This window comes from Perca flavescens, chromosome 19 (assembly GCF_004354835.1).
Source record: "Perca flavescens isolate YP-PL-M2 chromosome 19, PFLA_1.0, whole genome shotgun sequence".
Taxonomy (NCBI): domain Eukaryota; kingdom Metazoa; phylum Chordata; class Actinopteri; order Perciformes; family Percidae; genus Perca; species Perca flavescens.
This window is the reverse complement of record NC_041349.1, coordinates 24,839,133-24,856,268: the sequence shown is the minus strand read 5'-3', so window position 1 is coordinate 24,856,268 and position 17,136 is coordinate 24,839,133. Positions and strand designations below refer to the sequence as shown.

The following is a 17,136-nucleotide window of genomic DNA, read 5'->3' as shown; positions in this document are numbered from 1 at the left end:
AAGGATAAAACACAGTAGAATGCAGTAAATAAAGGATCAGATTTTGATCTGGCTTAACATAGCAGCTACTGATCCATTGAAAAATGCCCGGATCAGGACATTTTTGTTCCCTTGTCCCTTAAGCTTTTTCAATTAACATGCACTAATGGATATTCATAGGTCAGTCATGCTTTCCACATTTATTGGAAGTCGGTCTGACTATGAACATCACCAAGTGTCTTTCAGGATGTAAATGCAACGCAGGGCAAACGGTCTTGTGCTTAAGTAATGTAATTTGTTTACGTTTTATGTCCATTTTGCTGTCCAAGAATTTAAATGAGAATTTTAAACCGACTAGACATGGAAACACGTGTCAGGGCAGCCAGTGTGAAAAAACAATAGACATTTACAGAGGAGCTCTGTCTCCAAACCAGTGAGGAGCCGCTTGTACTCATGGGGTGGTGAGAGTCCCTGCCTGAAGCTATGGCAGCTGGCTTGAGGTTATCTGAGCATGCCCGCTACCTTGGTGCCTGATGATTGTGTCTGTCTGTCATTCTCTCTGGTTTGCTCTCTCTTTGTCTCTTACTTGCTCCCGATTTCCCCTTTTCCTTTACTACTTATTTATACTATTTACTACTATTTATACTTTTTATTTGGGTATGTACATTAAATTATCAAATTAAAGATTAAATACCTTGACAAAACACTGTATGCACAGCTGTTATACTTTAATATTTTAGGACAATCTATACTCAGCAGTCACACTACACATACTGTACTACACATACACACACACACACATACTCTACTATACTTACTGTGGCTTGTTTTCGATATTTCATGCAGTTTATGATATACGCCAATGGCCAATCATCTTTCTGCCTTGTACCCTTTTTCTATCCTTCTCTCTCCAGCATGTGAAAGGAGTACTGCATGTACAGTAAATAGCTGGGTTGTTACCTGCAGGAACAAATAGTATGTGCGGTTCATATGGATTCTGTGGCACTGCTAAAAAGGATGCTCTGCTGTACCTATATCATTTTGAAACTATGTCTTTTTATTAGTTTGTGGATTGTTGGGGTTGTGTGTGAGGTAATCCATAATACAGTGTCACTGCACCCAACATGTACAAAATATTTACACGTTACAACAAGCAGACTCTGTTAATCCCCTGAACATGCTGTTAGCCCCTCTATAATCTGCCCAGCAGTGTCCTGAAGCACAATTGTTCGTCACCTTTGTCAGTCTGGTTCTAATGTATGAACAGGACAATGGTCTCAAGTGTTCCAGAAACACCAGCACACATTGAACTAATGTTTTCCCGTCTGATGCTGTGACAGCCTGCTGGTTTTAGCTTTCTTACCTCCATTTTCTTCCTGTCGTTCTTTAATAATTTGGTTAGCTTTTTTTCCTTTATTTCCTCCACCCTACTTCAATCTCTGGCTGTCATCCTTCTCCTCCCTTTCTTTATCCTTTCAGAACATTATTTAATGAAAGGACATCAGGGAGCACCTGCTCACAAGATAAGACTTTGATAACAATACCTTTGCTTGGAAAACCTCCATGGCCCGACTCTTGTGAAGTCTTCAGAAGTCATATTTTCAAAAAACAAAAGGTTTAAGAACACAATTACAATAATGACAGGAGCATATTCCGTATACAAACAACCAAGATGGTGATGTTAAGCTCAGTTTTAAACAGGTTTACTTGAATTGGAAACTAATAAATTATGCTAACCCAATTGCATTTATTATTAAATTTAAGAAAAATCATCTTTTCATACTGAACTGTACCCTCTGCTCTTTTTCTAACAGGGTTTTAAAATCTCATATGTCAGGCTTTATCTGATTTTCCACCTGAAGGCTACATTTATTGAGTGTGTCAGACTGCTGATCTAGCCCCATTTCAGCATCTTACATCATGATGAATCAGGTGTTCAGGGTGAACTGGGCTGTGACACTAAATCAGCAGGAGGACTCAGACACAAGTACATAATATTCACCTCATGGATGCCATTTATTAAGATGTAATCAAGTAAAGGACTTTTGAGGCGCTAGCACCAAGCATCCAAAGTAGAAACTTTGGGCCAAATGTGACCCTTGTTTAACCCCCCTTCACCATCCTTCTGCTTATCAACAAAGCACTCTGATCATGTATTATTTGAAGTATGAGATCATAACAATGAGACGGGAATGGACCAGTAAGTTAAGATCAGCTGCTCTTTATCTGTTCAAGGCCTGAACTAAATAGAACAAAAGACAAAAATGCCAGTTTAGAGAGCTGATGCCACTGATAAGGGTGGTGTTATGATATGAGAGCTGAGCATAATTATGATGACATTGGTGGTAATGAACACAATAGAGACGGTTATGGTGGTAAACACAACCCATTTAGTTTTGTGTGCATTTCAAGAGTATTTCTGAACGACCGCTATTAAGTCAGAACAAGACGAGAGACACATTTGTCAGAGATTGGCCAGGATAGGGACATATTTTTTTTTTCTTTTGTTCTTCTCTCATTCTGCTTTTGCATTTTGACAAAACTGACTGAGAATGTTGCAATGATATGCTTGTGTCACTGTCTCTAAAGGTCATACAAAATCCATGTTGAAGCAATTCAAATGGATTTTCTTATTTTTAATCCCTGTTCTTTTCGTTTTATATAGCCTGTTGTACAATCCACAATGATTTTGTTTAAATTACAAATCCTCATCCCTTAATATTACATCTTTTCATTCCCACTAAATGTTGGTTTGTTTTCCCTGACAGATGTGAAGTACTTGACATTGTAAAGAACAAAATAAAGCCTACATTTTGGAAACTAGCACCACATTCTGTGAGAAAACAAACTAACTTTTATAATTAAGAGACGTTTGGTGCTGTTTAAAGGGCATCTGTGGAAGCTGGCCAATGCAGGCTGTAATAACATTAATAGCTATGACTTTAAAATGGTGGAATGTATCGGTAAAAAGGAATGCACTGAAGGAGGAAAGTAAGAAAAGATTATAAAGGTAAAAGAAATGAATAACAATTGTTGGTTGAGAGCTAGAAGAAAAAGCACCAATTGCAAAACCGAAAATTGATACCTCTGAAAGTGGTTAATGTTCATTTAGATGTCATTGTCGATGGGATGATGCCCAAGCAGCGGAAATGGATGTTAAAACTTATCTGTGTTACTTTCCACCACTGCTATTTAATGAAATTTAAAAGCCAAAATCAATGGTGTGATTAAACAAGATGGTGCAGGTGAATAACAATTTGTGGCAGTGAAAAAAAAAATGCTGGAGCACTAACACCCTCTCTCTGCTTCACATTTGTCCCCCATATTATCAGCCTTTCTCACCACCAACACTCATTACGTTGCTGGCCTGTCTAACGGCAGCAAGAGATGAGGTTTTGAGTTGGAAGGAGGCCAGAAAAACATCCACTCTACTTGCCCATTTCCTATTTTGTTTGCTCTTCCAACAGGATGGAGTAGGGGATTGCTAGGCTGATATTTTGACTGACTGAATAGCCTCTTTCCATTGCCACTTCATTTATTCAGTCTGACTCTGCCTTCTTGTTAACATTAGCAGTTTTTTTTTTTTTTTGGAGGGTCAACCTATTGGCAATAATATGTCCGGACGCTCTTTTTAGTCAAAGCAGCAGTCAACATTGAGAATACATGTTACATCAAAAGGTAATTTTCGTGTTAAAAAGGCGATAATGGATGCCTGCCCAACTTAACTTGTTATTATCCTCAATTCAATGTCCCTCAGGGCAATTTGTGTCGACAGACAGAGGATAACAGGCTAATTAGCTACATTTGATACATCAAACTTTCCTAGAGCTTAGAACAGCTATTTTTCTCATTTCAATGTGAAGTTATATGGGACAAGCAGGTGGGGCCAGGAAAAGAGACACTAATGCATATAGGCTGTGCAACATAGAATGCAATGTGGTTTAAGTGAGCAACATTCCTAGAAATTCATGGGGGCCATGTTGAAGTCGGTAGATCAACGCGTACTTTGCATATGGCTACATTTATCTGGGTCATCACTCTATTTGCTAACAGGTGTCAGTATGAAATTCAGTCAATCAGCGCAATGACCAACATATAGTTAAACAGATCAATCAGCCAATGAATTAATCCCATTTGTTTGTGTCAATACAGTCTGTCAGGCAAATAACTACTATAAAGTAGTATGACAGTTTTTGTAACAGGGTCTCTGTGTCAGTATTGAGTATCAAACACTAACTCTAACACTTTCCCACTCTGAAGATCCAATACAGATTTGTACTGTGATTAGTGTCATTTATAATTAGTAAATTACATTTGGGCAGACAGAAACAAAGCATTAGCATTGTCAGTATAATCACCGGTTAACACCTCCACACTGTCAAAAGCATTAGTGCTATTATTAGGTAAACGAGTTGCTGTGCTCGGTACAGTATTACAGTAATCGCAATAAACAATATCTGTTCGTGCTGGAGAGCCCGCCAGAATGCAGTCACTCTGGTCTGCCACAGGTACGAAGAAGGATGAGATTGACAATATATATGACAGAAAAGACTATTGATTATGAAAGTGAGATAATTGATTGATGAGAATGATAGTTAAAATCAGATACTGGTCAGTATGTACAGTAGTAGGGATGCTTTTGAATTTAGGTTGAACACATAATATATTGTATTCCATTCGTTATTCTGACATTTGTTTAATCTTAATGAAGGAAAACATGGCTACATTCCCCTGAAAATCGCTTTTGCGTTTCGTCAAAAATGTTAAAGTATGTTTTTTTGTTTGGCCAACCAATACTGTATTTTTTATGTTTAATAATAAGGTGCTGCAGATTGCTGGCTGGAAGCCTCTAAGCATCCAGTGGTGCAACAAGAAGAGACTGTGTAATACATTATACCAAACTTCTTTTTTGTCAAAGTCAGCTTATCATTGCATGTTAATATACTGTAGTTACAAGTAAATAATCATTTTAACTGACACTGACTTGTGGCGTGTGCCATGGTGATTCTGTGCAACAAAACCCTGATTTGGCTCCTCGTTGACTCTGCTGGAACAATGCTGAGAGTATGGACTTGTTTAGCCAGGATTGGTCTGCTGGTTGTAGGCCAGCAACAAAGCCTTGCCATTTATTCACAAACACACAGAGAGATAACAATACGCTATGTAACTGTAAGGAAACCTCACTTCAACTCTCTCACTTCTCAATAACAAGGCCTTGCCTGTATAGTGGATGTATCCTTTTAATGAATTTCATCTAGGTGCTATTTTTACCATGTACACAGTTCTGAATACGCTCTGATTTCTAAAGTATATCTTGTTGAATTATCACGGCCTTAATGAAACATTCCCGCTTCTTTTATGTGAAGAGCTCAGGCAATCAGCAGATGAGATTGAGTTCTTCTACACTTATAGAGATGCAGTATCATCAAATCAATCTGATGGATTCAATTAAAAATACTCTGCCTGCCTTTTTATGTCAAAGTTAAAGACTTGGGGACTTTTTTTTATAGATTTACATATTTTTTTTTATAGATTTCTAATAGGGTTTTCACCAAACAAATGTCTGAACTGCCATTGTCCCAACCGATATCACGTCATCATTAAAGTGATTCTGAACAGGAAATGTGCCATCCCATTAGAATATTTGGAGCGGCTGGAGTCTCAGCTGAACATAGATCAGTGGTGGGTGTTGATTCATCTCTTTCGCCCACTGATTTTAAACTCCTTTAAGCAGTAAGCGTTGGTCTGGGATCAGTGTCAATGTAGAGTTTGGTGCAGGGCCAAGGTGTGAGAGGATTAATATGTGTGTTTATGTGTGGTGATTACCACAGACAGACACATGATTCTCTGGGACCAGAGCTGGAGCAGGATTACTGCTGACTCACTAGGGAGTGTGAGTGTGTGTGTGTGTGTGTGTGTGTGTGTGTGTGTGTGTGTGTGTGTGCGTACGTGCATGCATGTGCATACTGTATTTGCTTTCTGCACTGTGATGAGAAGAGGTAATGGTGGTATGTGTGCTACTTTACCAGCATGTGTTTAACAAGGTCCTAATTCCGTCTTGCACCCGAACATGAACACCTATTTTGAGACTTCAGCTCAATCCAACAGTGTCCTCCACACAGCCATACATACATACTTACTATACTGCTTTCACCAACTCTAGCAAAACTTGAGCAAAACAGCAGTCTCTCTGTTACTCACAGACAAATTCACATGCACACACAGACATAGACACACATGTACTAGGCTGAATGCTAGCATGGCACCAGTCCTGCCATGCTGGATCCTGTTGGGAGCCGTAATTATGTGCCAGATAGAGAATTAGGAGTGTTAACCAAGCAGCAGTGCAAACAACAACAGATTAAGACTGAAACAACACAGCCACTCAGTACCCGATGTTGCTGAATACTGTGGTGTATGAGCCTGATTATTATTTATGGGCTCCTCCAACAAGGCTACCAAGCCTTCTTTTATTGAGCCAAATGTTGATTCTCACCACTACATGCCAAACTATTTCCTGAAGCTAAACCTTATCCCAGTTTTAACCTCATCCGTAAACCTTACTAAAACCTAATGTATACTCATTATTTTAGGCTCCAAAGTTTACCTTGAGATCAGTCTAGTATTCACTGGGATAGAAGTATTCTTATGCACAAATTCTCAAATACACTTTTAATACACGCACCCATCTTTAACTAGTTGCCAGATCCTGACAAGAAAAAACCTACATGGCACTGCAGGACACTTTGGTCCCAGGGCTGGCCTACTTCAGTGTGCTTTGGCCTGGTTTGGGAGTCTTTCTGACTACTCTTCTGAGCAGGAACAGAACAGAGGTGGATTTGCCTCCCACAAGCCCATCATCTGCGCTGCCTAGTGTGACAGCCGTGCTGTGTGTGTATGTGTGTGCATGTATTGTGTGTCTGTGCACATTGCTGTGTCTCATGAGCTGCGTGGAGCAGGTTTTGATGAAAGCAAACTGACATGGTGACCCAGGAGTCCTGCATACTGATTGAAATATGTGTCAGAGAAAGGTTTCTTCTTTTTCACTCACACATAAAGTACTCCCTGTCTCTCTTTTTACCCCATCCTCAGGTACACATACAAATAAACTGTTTACATCACCAGAATATTTACTTATAGTACAATGTTTAATAACAAAAGTAGTGTTTAAAAACTGTTATTCCAAGTAAAAAAAACAATACACATAAAGCTTTGTAATTCTTTACACAACCGAGCATGTACATCCTGTATAAACACCCAAACTGCCAAAAATAGGGCTTACACAACTACAAGCTGGGACATTCTGAGTGGATATCCACATACTGCCCAGACAGACTTGTACTTCCAATGCTCAGCTCACATTATACTCTTGATGCTGCAATGCAAGCTGGCTATATGCTTGAATGGATGCATGATTTGACACCTGTCTTTGAAGTCCACCGAGGCAGGGAATGGAAATTGATGGATTTATGTTTCATGACATGCTTTACTGGCACACTGCCCTTCTCAGTCACCCTGGCTCATCTCTGGTTTATACTGCAAAGTGTAATCCTATTTATCCAAAGCTGACAACCTTGTATAATTCACCCTTCTCCTTCCATACTTATTCTTTGTCTCTCTTGATTCTCCTGTTTCTGTCTATGTTTGTGTGTTTCTATTTGCGTCCTCATCCTTCTCTCACGTTCTCCTTCACCTGTCTCTCTACTCCTTAGCTCCTGGCTAAGACGGTGTTCACCCTGCGCTCCCCGGCGGTGCTGCAGCTGTCTAAACAGGACCGCTTTGATTTGGCCTGCATGCCGTCACCTCCTCGCTCCACCACGCTGGAAAGAAATTGTGCTCTTTTTCTCAGTGCTTCTAATAAAGAGGTCAGTCACTCTTTTCCACATAATGGGGGTTTAAACATTTGCTACAGGCACTTTACAACCTCCATCAGTATGCTTGAGGGTAATAAGGGTTGTCTCTTAAGGAGGAATTTACTCATGCTATGAAAATAAAGCAAACTTTGACAATGTAATACTTTTGTATTATGTAATGTGACATACTGATGGAGGTCAGCCTTTAATAGGCTGGGCAGGTTTTGGTCAACAGTACCAACTCCTTTGTTCCATGGCTTTCTGTACCAATTTTAATAAAAAAGATCTTAAGTTTATGTTTTCCATAAGCTGGGAAATGGCTGTGCTCCAGAGGTCAAAAACTGCAAAAAAAGTGTTGATCTTTTGGGTTCATTTGAGTTGCAATCATTGAGCTGGCAAATATGCTGTTTGGCATGAAGCCTTAATCTATTAATTGAAAATGCTTTTCCCCTAAATGTTGTATTACTGCAAAAGCCCTCAAAACCATCAAAAGGAATTGCTTCCAGCAAAACATAGGCTGTCATGTCAATGACTGCTCTTACGTACCTGTGAAATTAACCATCTTTGTCATTTAACAAGACTTCAGCCAGGGTGCCATGACGTTGTGAATGCGTGAACAGAAGTGCAAATGCAAGAACAAGCACCATTTTTAAAGACTATTCTTAAAGTTCTTGTTCTTGCCTCACTGCAAAGCTTGAAACTAAAGCTGACACTTGCCTCGTGCTGGTAATTTTGGCTTAGCTGCAACAACATTGTGGAATGCAACAACAGCACAATAAACTTTGAATCAACTTTGCATAGTTCAAACAGTCTGCGTTTGAGAAAATTATGTAGGAAATGCTTTGGCCTGAAAGGTATGCACAGACATCCTGTAATAGAAACTAATCACAGCTGCTTTTATCCATTATTTCATTCTTTTGGTCATTACCCAAAATGTGTTGCCAGAGGTGAGAGAAGCTTAGCTCCTCTTTCACTACAAAAGTTCAATAAAGCATCTGCTTGACTGCAGGTACTGCATTTCTTTTGGCACAAATCCTCCCCACCAACCAATAGAGACCAGGGATTCCCACAGAAAATTTGTTAGTTAAGGTGGTAGGGTGGGGTTTGCCGTCAGACCGGGGGGACAACAACGACTCTGTACTACATTTAACTATTGAGGGAGTAGGGCTGGGCATCGGGAGTAGGGCTGGGCATCGGGAGTAGGGCTGAGCATCGTTCGATACCATATGTTTTTAAAATCCATTTCAACGTCAACAGAACCACAACCGCTTTAGCCTCTCCATTAATATCATATCGCAGCAAATGGTGTCTGTGTGAAGTTTTGAAAAACCACACTTGAAACCACTTTATAGGCATTGCTGTGATTCACTGTGACTTCAACAAAACTGCAGAGCCCACGTAGTTTGCCTGCACCTCTGCGTGCGCACGTGTGTGTGTGTGTGTTTGTGTGTGTGTGCGTGCGTGTCGGAGCTCCGCTCTCTTTTTTTATTTTTTGACGACGTAGTTAAGGTGCCAACCGTGTCTTGCTTAGGCAGCTGCCTTAACCGCAAAGTGCTGCGGGAAACCCTGGAGACAATCTACCATTAATAGGAACACTATTGTGTTCTTGGACTTGAAGGTGCCAACTGTCATCCCCCCTGCTTCAAATTCAGCTGCTCCAGTGCACACTGATGGTCGCAGCCTGACAAATCCAGCAGGACCGAATCATCAGCAAGGGGCAGAGATGCAATGCTGAGGTCACAAACTGGACACTCTGCTCTCTTCTGCTGTGCATTAAAAACACAAACAGATTTGGTGACAAGGCACAGCCATGGCAGAGGTCAGTAGCCATTGAGAATGCACTCAACCTATTGCTGAGGACACAGCTTTCCCCACCAGTCACACTAAGACCAGGTAGCTTGGAGCACAGCACCAGAGCCTCGTACTTCCTCATCCACAAAATCAATCCCATTCTCATGTTAGTTAAAACACTGGGGATAATGTATGCCTATATCATGAAAGTTAGCCAGTAGAGCTATATGCAATAGATTAGATTAGATAGAGTTTATTTATCCCAAATTGGGAAATTTCAGTGCTACAGCAGCAAAACACAAGACACACAGCACACATACAGAGTATACAAGAAATAATAAATAGGCTAGAATACAAGAACAACTATTCAAAAATAAAAAAAAATACAAAGGAAAGAATGTACAAACGTATATACAATAGCAAACCAAATATAAAAGAAACATCTCCCAAGTATACTAAAAAAAAGATTCACCAACTGTTGTGCGTTACCCAGCTTTTCCACCAGACTACATTGGCTAACCCCATCATTCAGATTACGTGCTTCTATCTCACAGACCAAGGAAAGGTCTCCCAGGCAATTGGCACCTTCAGAAAGCAGTGTACACCTCTACTTACTTCTTACCTGACCTCATATTCTCTTCTTTTGCCAGTCAGACTCTCTATAGCAGGACTACAGTCTCCCCCTCTCTGCTTTTACATGTCCTCCAGGCTCTGTTGGGAACACACACACACACACACACACACACACACACACACACACACACACACACACACACACACACTAGTGCTGGGCGATATGGAGAAAATCAAATATCACAATATTTTTTGACCAAATACCTTGATATCGATACCGTAACGATATTGTAGGGTTGTCTATTGGTGCTTTCACAAAATATTTACACAGTGAGATTTTTGATAAATAATCATCAGTAATGTGGATATATTGCCCAGCTCTAACACACACACACACACACACACACACACACACACACACACATACTAACATACACAATTGTGCACCCTTACTCATACAGGAAGCTGATGAGACAGTGACTATATAGATGAAGGCTTGACACCAGGAAAGTGTGTGTCTAACGCCCCACTGGGGATCTAGCTGTGATCAAAAATGTATCAAAGAGGGGGGTTGGGGGGGCATGAAACAGCAAACTTTAAAAGATCTCATCATTTTGTACCTGTAACAAAATCTTTTCTTCAGGTTTTCCAGGGCAATGTGAGCCAATCATTTACTAATAACAGACACCGTTGTCACATTTTTCTGTTTTTCCCCTAAAATGTCGCCATTGTCTAAAAGCCTATTAGCTTGCATTTCAAAGTAATATTAGTCATGCAAGCTGCTGTCAACTTTCTCTCTCTCTGGGGTTGCTCTGATGGCTGAGTGGTCTAGGACAAACTTACATGGGAATAGCAGGCAATTGCTGTGACTGTATTAGCAGGAATGTGAACTCAAGCTGTGCTGTCGTCTCTCCTTTAGTGTCCTGCCTGTAATGTAGGTGAACCAGCACCTTCAGACCTACAGTAGCTGCACTCACCTCCCTGCTGGTCTTACAAACGCACCAATCTCTGAACAAACATCGGGAAGTGAAATTATGTTTGACTCAGCCCTTATCTTTCTGTCTTTCTCTCCTCAGATCCTGCTAATGGCTATGAAGGACATGGACATTGCTAAGCTGACCTGCCACTGCAGGTGGTGCAGTGTTCCCTGCTGAAACATCAATTATGGACTATCGCAAGGTAAACTGATCTAGCTCAGGAGACGAGCTCCTGCACAGAACTAGGGTGTTGTTGTGTTCTGACTGTATGCCAGTGTTATTTCCTCTTTGACTGCAAAATACCAAGAAGGTGAATCGTCTTCTGAGTAGGGAGATGCAAAATGAAACGCAGTTCGAATGTAGTACATTTGCCCCCAGAGAAGGTCCTGAGAGCTGTCAGCTTCTCTCAATATTCACTGTAGCACTGAAATATACATAAACAGCAGTTAGATAACTCTTAGACACCACTGCTGTCACTGCATCATCTGTCTAACTTTTGTCCTTGTCTCTTTGCCTGTCTGGCTATGTGGCTGCTTCTTGCCCAAGTGTATTCATAAACACAGGTGATACCAGAAAGGTGAATGAATAGCTGTGCATTATCACATGCAGAGCACACACAGGCAAAATTATTTATGCAGCTGTGCTATTGCGTTTTTCATCTCTGCTTCATTTCTCATCTCTCCGTGCTGTGAAAAGCAGATGGCAAATTTTGAAGTGGCAGTCATGTGTGCAGGAGGATGGATAGATGGATGGGATAGTCTCTCAGTCCACACATTTTTGCCTTTTTCTCTCTCTCACCAAATGTGGCCCCCTCCCTGCATACGTCATGTCACTGCTGTGCATGTGTGTTTGCATGCACTTCCTGGAGTATGTACGAGGGCACGCAGGTTTTAATTGTGTGTGTGATCGTGTCTGTATACTTTTGTGCCTATGCATGTACTAGTGTCTATGTATCTGTGTGTGTTTGTGCATTCTGGTCCAGACAAAGGCCCAGCCAGAGTCCATTGGCTGGGCGGATGTGCGTGCAGCGTAGTAATGAGGGCGTCATTAGTTTAGCTGGGAGGCTCCTCCGCTATTAGCTAATGGATTCTCAGCCATCTGCTCTGACAGGCTCCACTGGTTACTCATTTCCACCTCGATCAGAATGTGCTCCTGGAGACGTCTTTCCTCTCTCTGTGCGGAGGCTCTGGGAGCGGCTGAACCCCACCTGCTGTGTGGTGCAACTCCTCCTGTCTGTTTGTCTGGCTCACTGTCAGGCAGCCGCCTCTCAGTGTCTGCAGTCACTTTTGTACCTCAGTCACCATCTGTATGGAGCTAAATCGGGGCCAAATGTTTTGTTCATTTGAAAAAAATATATATAGTTGAAAAACTAAAGCTTGAAATTGAAAATTTAAGTTTTGGTCAAAACTTGGAAAAAAATAAAACCATGTATTCAAACTAAAAATAAGTGTACCAATTTTTCTTTCAGTTTGAATAAAATATAGATTCAATTCTGGAATTATTTTGAATAAATTATAAATTTTCATTTTTCACTTTTATATTTGTTTCAGTTCCACATTTCATGTTTTCAGATTCAAAACTTATTTTTTTTTTTTACAGCTTCAAATCTTTTTTTTTTCGGCTTCAAATTTTTTTTTTTTCGGTTTCAAATCTTTTTTTTTTTCGGTTTCAGAGCTGTTTTCACTTTCAGATCATTTTTTTTTCGGTTTGAGACTTTTGGCCCTGATTTTGCGTAGGGGGCGTGGTTTCAACTCAGAGGGGCGTGGCATTATGAGTGACAGCCTATCAAAGAAGGCAGAAGACTCCTCAGTCATGTTGCCTTCAGGAAATGGTGTTACTGTGAGAACTATGACTGAATGCTTTCTATCCATGTGATTTTTACTTAACAAACTGATGCCAGTGACAAAGTTCCATTTAAAAATTGTTTTGGACAACACATGGTACCAATTACACTATAAGAGCAATAAACTGTGCCAGATTGTGCAGTTCGGCAGGAAAAATGACTTCTCCCCTTCCATGTATGACTTATAGCACCACAGTATTCACTGGCACCAGCCCACAGGTAAGACATGTGAAAGATATTAGCCTTTGTGAATAGATACTTTGCGACGTTATCCCCTCAGTGGCATTTTTTTTGTGATTAACACAAAGGGAAAATAGGTGGACAGCTGGGAAAAGCTGGCAATCAAGCATCGCTAGCACTAAAGTTAGCATTAACTAACGTTAGCTTCACACTAGCTGGTGTTTTTAAACTAATTTCAGTGTCCAGCTCAAGTTTTTTTTACTTTAACTTGGTCTTTGTTAACCTCCGTTTGTCAGAATGACCATAACTTGACAGTGGCTGCAGTGAAGAAGGTCTCTTTTTATAAAGTAGACAAATAAAACTTTACATTAATGCTCTGGCCTGATAAATTACGTTTTACACTATAACGTTACATGTAACAGCATGACAGTTATGCCTTACAAAATATGCCAAGTGGGCAAACTTTGAAGGCTTCTACCACAGCCTAACTTAAGTATCAGAATACACTAACTTGTCTTTTTGTATTTGTATGTCTTACTGTCTGTTTTCTGGACCGTGTGTGTCCGTAATAAAAGCTTTGATTGATTGATTGATTGATTGATTAACAAAGCGGACCAGGACAAGTTATGTTGTTTAAACTAACCATGAAAAGGTAACACTAGCAATGTTAGTTATCTATAAGTTTTTACATTTATAAGGCTGTACGGCTGCAGGCAGCCACTGTCGAGTTATGGTCATTCTGACAAACAGAGCTTAACAAAGACCACTACACGTTAAAGTCAAAAAACTTGAGCTGGACACTAAAATTGGTGTAAAAACATCAGCTAGTGTGAAGCTGACGTTAGTTAATGCTAACTTTTGTGCTAGCGATGCTTCATTTCCAGCGGTCCACCTATTTTCCCTTTATGTGTTAATGACAAAAAAATGCCACTGCGGGGATAATAACCCAAAGTATCTGTTCAAAAAGGCTAATATCTTTCACATGTCTTACCTGTGGGCTGTGCCAGCATGTTGCTTTGGCGGAGCGGACGCTATGCTGACTGCCAAGTGAATACTGTGGTGCTACATTCAAAGTCATACATGGAAGTGGGAGAAGTCATTGTTCCTGCCGAACTGCACAATCTGGCACAGTTTATTGCTCTTATAGTGTAATTGGTACCATGTGTTGTCCAATACAATTTTTAAATGGAACTTTGTCACTGGCATCAGTTTGTTAAGTAAAAATCACATGTATATATTGGATAGAAAGCATTCAGTCATAGTTTTCACAGTAACACCATTTCCTGAAGGCAACATGACAGAGGAGTCTTCTGCCTTCTTTGTTAGGCTGTCACTCATAATACCACGCCCCTCTGAGTTGAAGCCACGCCCCCCACGCAAAATCAGGGCCAAAAGTCTGAAACCGAAAAAAAAATGATCTGAAAGTGAAAACAGATCTGAAACCAAAAAAAAAGATTTGAAACCGAAAAAAAATTTGAAGCCGTAAAAAAAATAAGTTTTGAATCTGAAAACCTGAAATGTGGAACTGAAAACAAATATAAAAGTGAAAAATGAAAATTTATAATTTATTCAAAATAATTCCAGAATTTAATCTAAATTTTATTCAAACTGAAAGAAAAATTGATACACTTATTTTTAGTTTGAATACATGGTTTTATTTTTTCCAAGTTTTGACCAAAACTTAATTTTTCAATTTCAAGCTTTATTTTTTCAACTATATATATTTTTTTCAAATGAACAAAACATTTGGCCCTGATTTAGCTCCATACATCTGTACCATTCATTTTTTTCACACAGTCTTCATTCTAACCCTTTGTCTTTTTCGTCTTTCTCTTTCAGTCCTCCCCAGCTCTCTCTTTGGTTTGCTTGTCTTAAGATTCCTCTCTTAACGTTTCTAGGGTACAAATACTTGTTTGTGTGTTTCATTCTATTTAGTGATATATCTAGCTGACAATGGTCACTACAAAAATAAGAGTTCACCTCAGGTAAACATGTTTGATACGAAAGACATTTCAACCACACTTTCTTTCTCAAGGTATGACCTCGATAATGCTTCCCAAGTTTACCAGGTGATGGAAAAATACACTGGAGGATGTTAAAAGTACACAAATAGGCACCAGGCCAGTATGAAGTGCAGTGTGGTGGCTGACTATTTATTACAATCACCAAAATGATTTTTTTTTTGCCTGGGGGGAAACAACAAGTTCTTGAAAATACTATGTGTGACCTCGGCTTCACTGAGAGCTGACCTCTTTCTTTCACTCGGGCTGGATCCAGAAATAGGTTGTGGGCTTTTTGCTGGTGGGTCTCCACAGGACACAAGCTGTAATAGATTTTAAACAGAGAATAAACTTACCACCTGGGATCCTTTTGGAAAATGCTCATGAAAACCTGTTCTATTTTCCTGCTGTGTGCAGTCGTGGAACGTAACTAAGTGCTTTTACTCAAGTACTGTACTGAAGTACAAATTTCAGGTACTTGTACTTTACTTGAGCATTTTCTTTCCATGCTACTTTCTCCTTCTACTCCACAACATTTCAGAGGGAAATATTGTACTTCCTACTGCACTACACTTATCTGACAACTTTAGTTACTTTACAAATTAAGATACACCTACAAAACAGAGTGTATAAAATATGATGCCTTGTATAAATGAAACCACTGTACCTAAGAATACATACACATAGAACTGAAACCATGTGAAAGTGTCATCAATTTTTTAATTTTAAAACAATCAAATTGATTTCTTCAAAAAATAATCAGGAGATTAATCTATAAGGAAAATAATGAATTACAGTCCTATATGAAATAGTTAGAAATCAGCTCCACCTCAACAAACTGCTGCATGGGTAATGATAATCGAATATAATGGTAACACTCACAGAGGACATCTTTCTGAATGGAGTACTTTTGCTTTTGATATTTCACTGTAAGTACATTTCCTGACTTTGACTTGTAATTGGGTATTTGGCTGGTTCGCCCGTCTATGGACATATCGTGGCACTACGCTCCGCCAAACTCAGAGTCAGACGCGCTTTCTTTTCTTAGTACAAATATGAAGTAATCATTTTGTGGAACAATTTCAGGGTATGGCACAAGGTCACAAGAATGTCACGTAGACAGTGGAACACAATATCAGACAGTACATTTCATTTTACAATAACCATACACATTCAGTGTTGATCAGCGTCCACTCTGCCACACAGATTTACCGTAGATTACATCCTTCTGTTATTAGCTGGGAGTATGCATCTGTCTGTTTGACTAATAGTCTTTTGTTTTCATCGGCTTGTATTCCCATGATCCTCTGTCTCTTTCTTTCTGTGTTACACTGTCCATCCATTTCTCATTTACTATGAAAATCACAACATCCGTCCCTTAGGGGCCCTTTCAAGAAATTACACACCCTTCGCTTTGACACAGACGTGTCGGAGCATTTATCACACCTATCAGGATGCGTCGTCAACATATGATCACACCGGCTGTCCCCGGGGGGCTTTAGCTCATCCAGCACACACACTTGACACAAATCATACACAGACTGCCAAACATTCAGATGTATCTGTCAACCCTATAACGCTCAAACACACACACACACACACACGTGCACACTCTCACATATACCACAGATAATACAAATCTTCTCTCTTTCATGGTTTTTCTCTTCCTACTGGTTTACCATGGCTCCCTTGGGCACAGTAGAACCCTATCCTGTTTAATTGAGTGTATCTCATCATCTGCAGTGGGCCTTTCCCCCTCTAATGAGTTTTAAGAGCTCCTTAGCTTTCTACCACCCTTTACGCTTCAAGGGAGTTGAGCACTATGTGTGTGCGAGTATTTGTGAGTGTTTTAAATGGATCGGGTGGGCCAAGTGAGGAGGATTAAAGCACCAATGCGAATCATCTTGTTGACATGGAGTCTAAGAAAGTCTAAGTGAGAG

General features: G+C 40.0%; 1 long non-coding RNA gene across 1 annotated transcript in view; it reads left to right on the top strand.

Moving 5' to 3' along the window:
• LOC114545951 (uncharacterized) overlaps positions 1 to 17,136 on the top strand; it is an 83,394-nt gene that overhangs the window by 44,689 nt on the left and 21,569 nt on the right. The window contains exons 10-11 of the long non-coding RNA XR_003690961.1: positions 7,692 to 7,844; positions 11,273 to 11,375. This is a non-coding gene — a long non-coding RNA (uncharacterized LOC114545951). The remainder of the gene's footprint in view (positions 1 to 7,691; positions 7,845 to 11,272; positions 11,376 to 17,136) is intronic.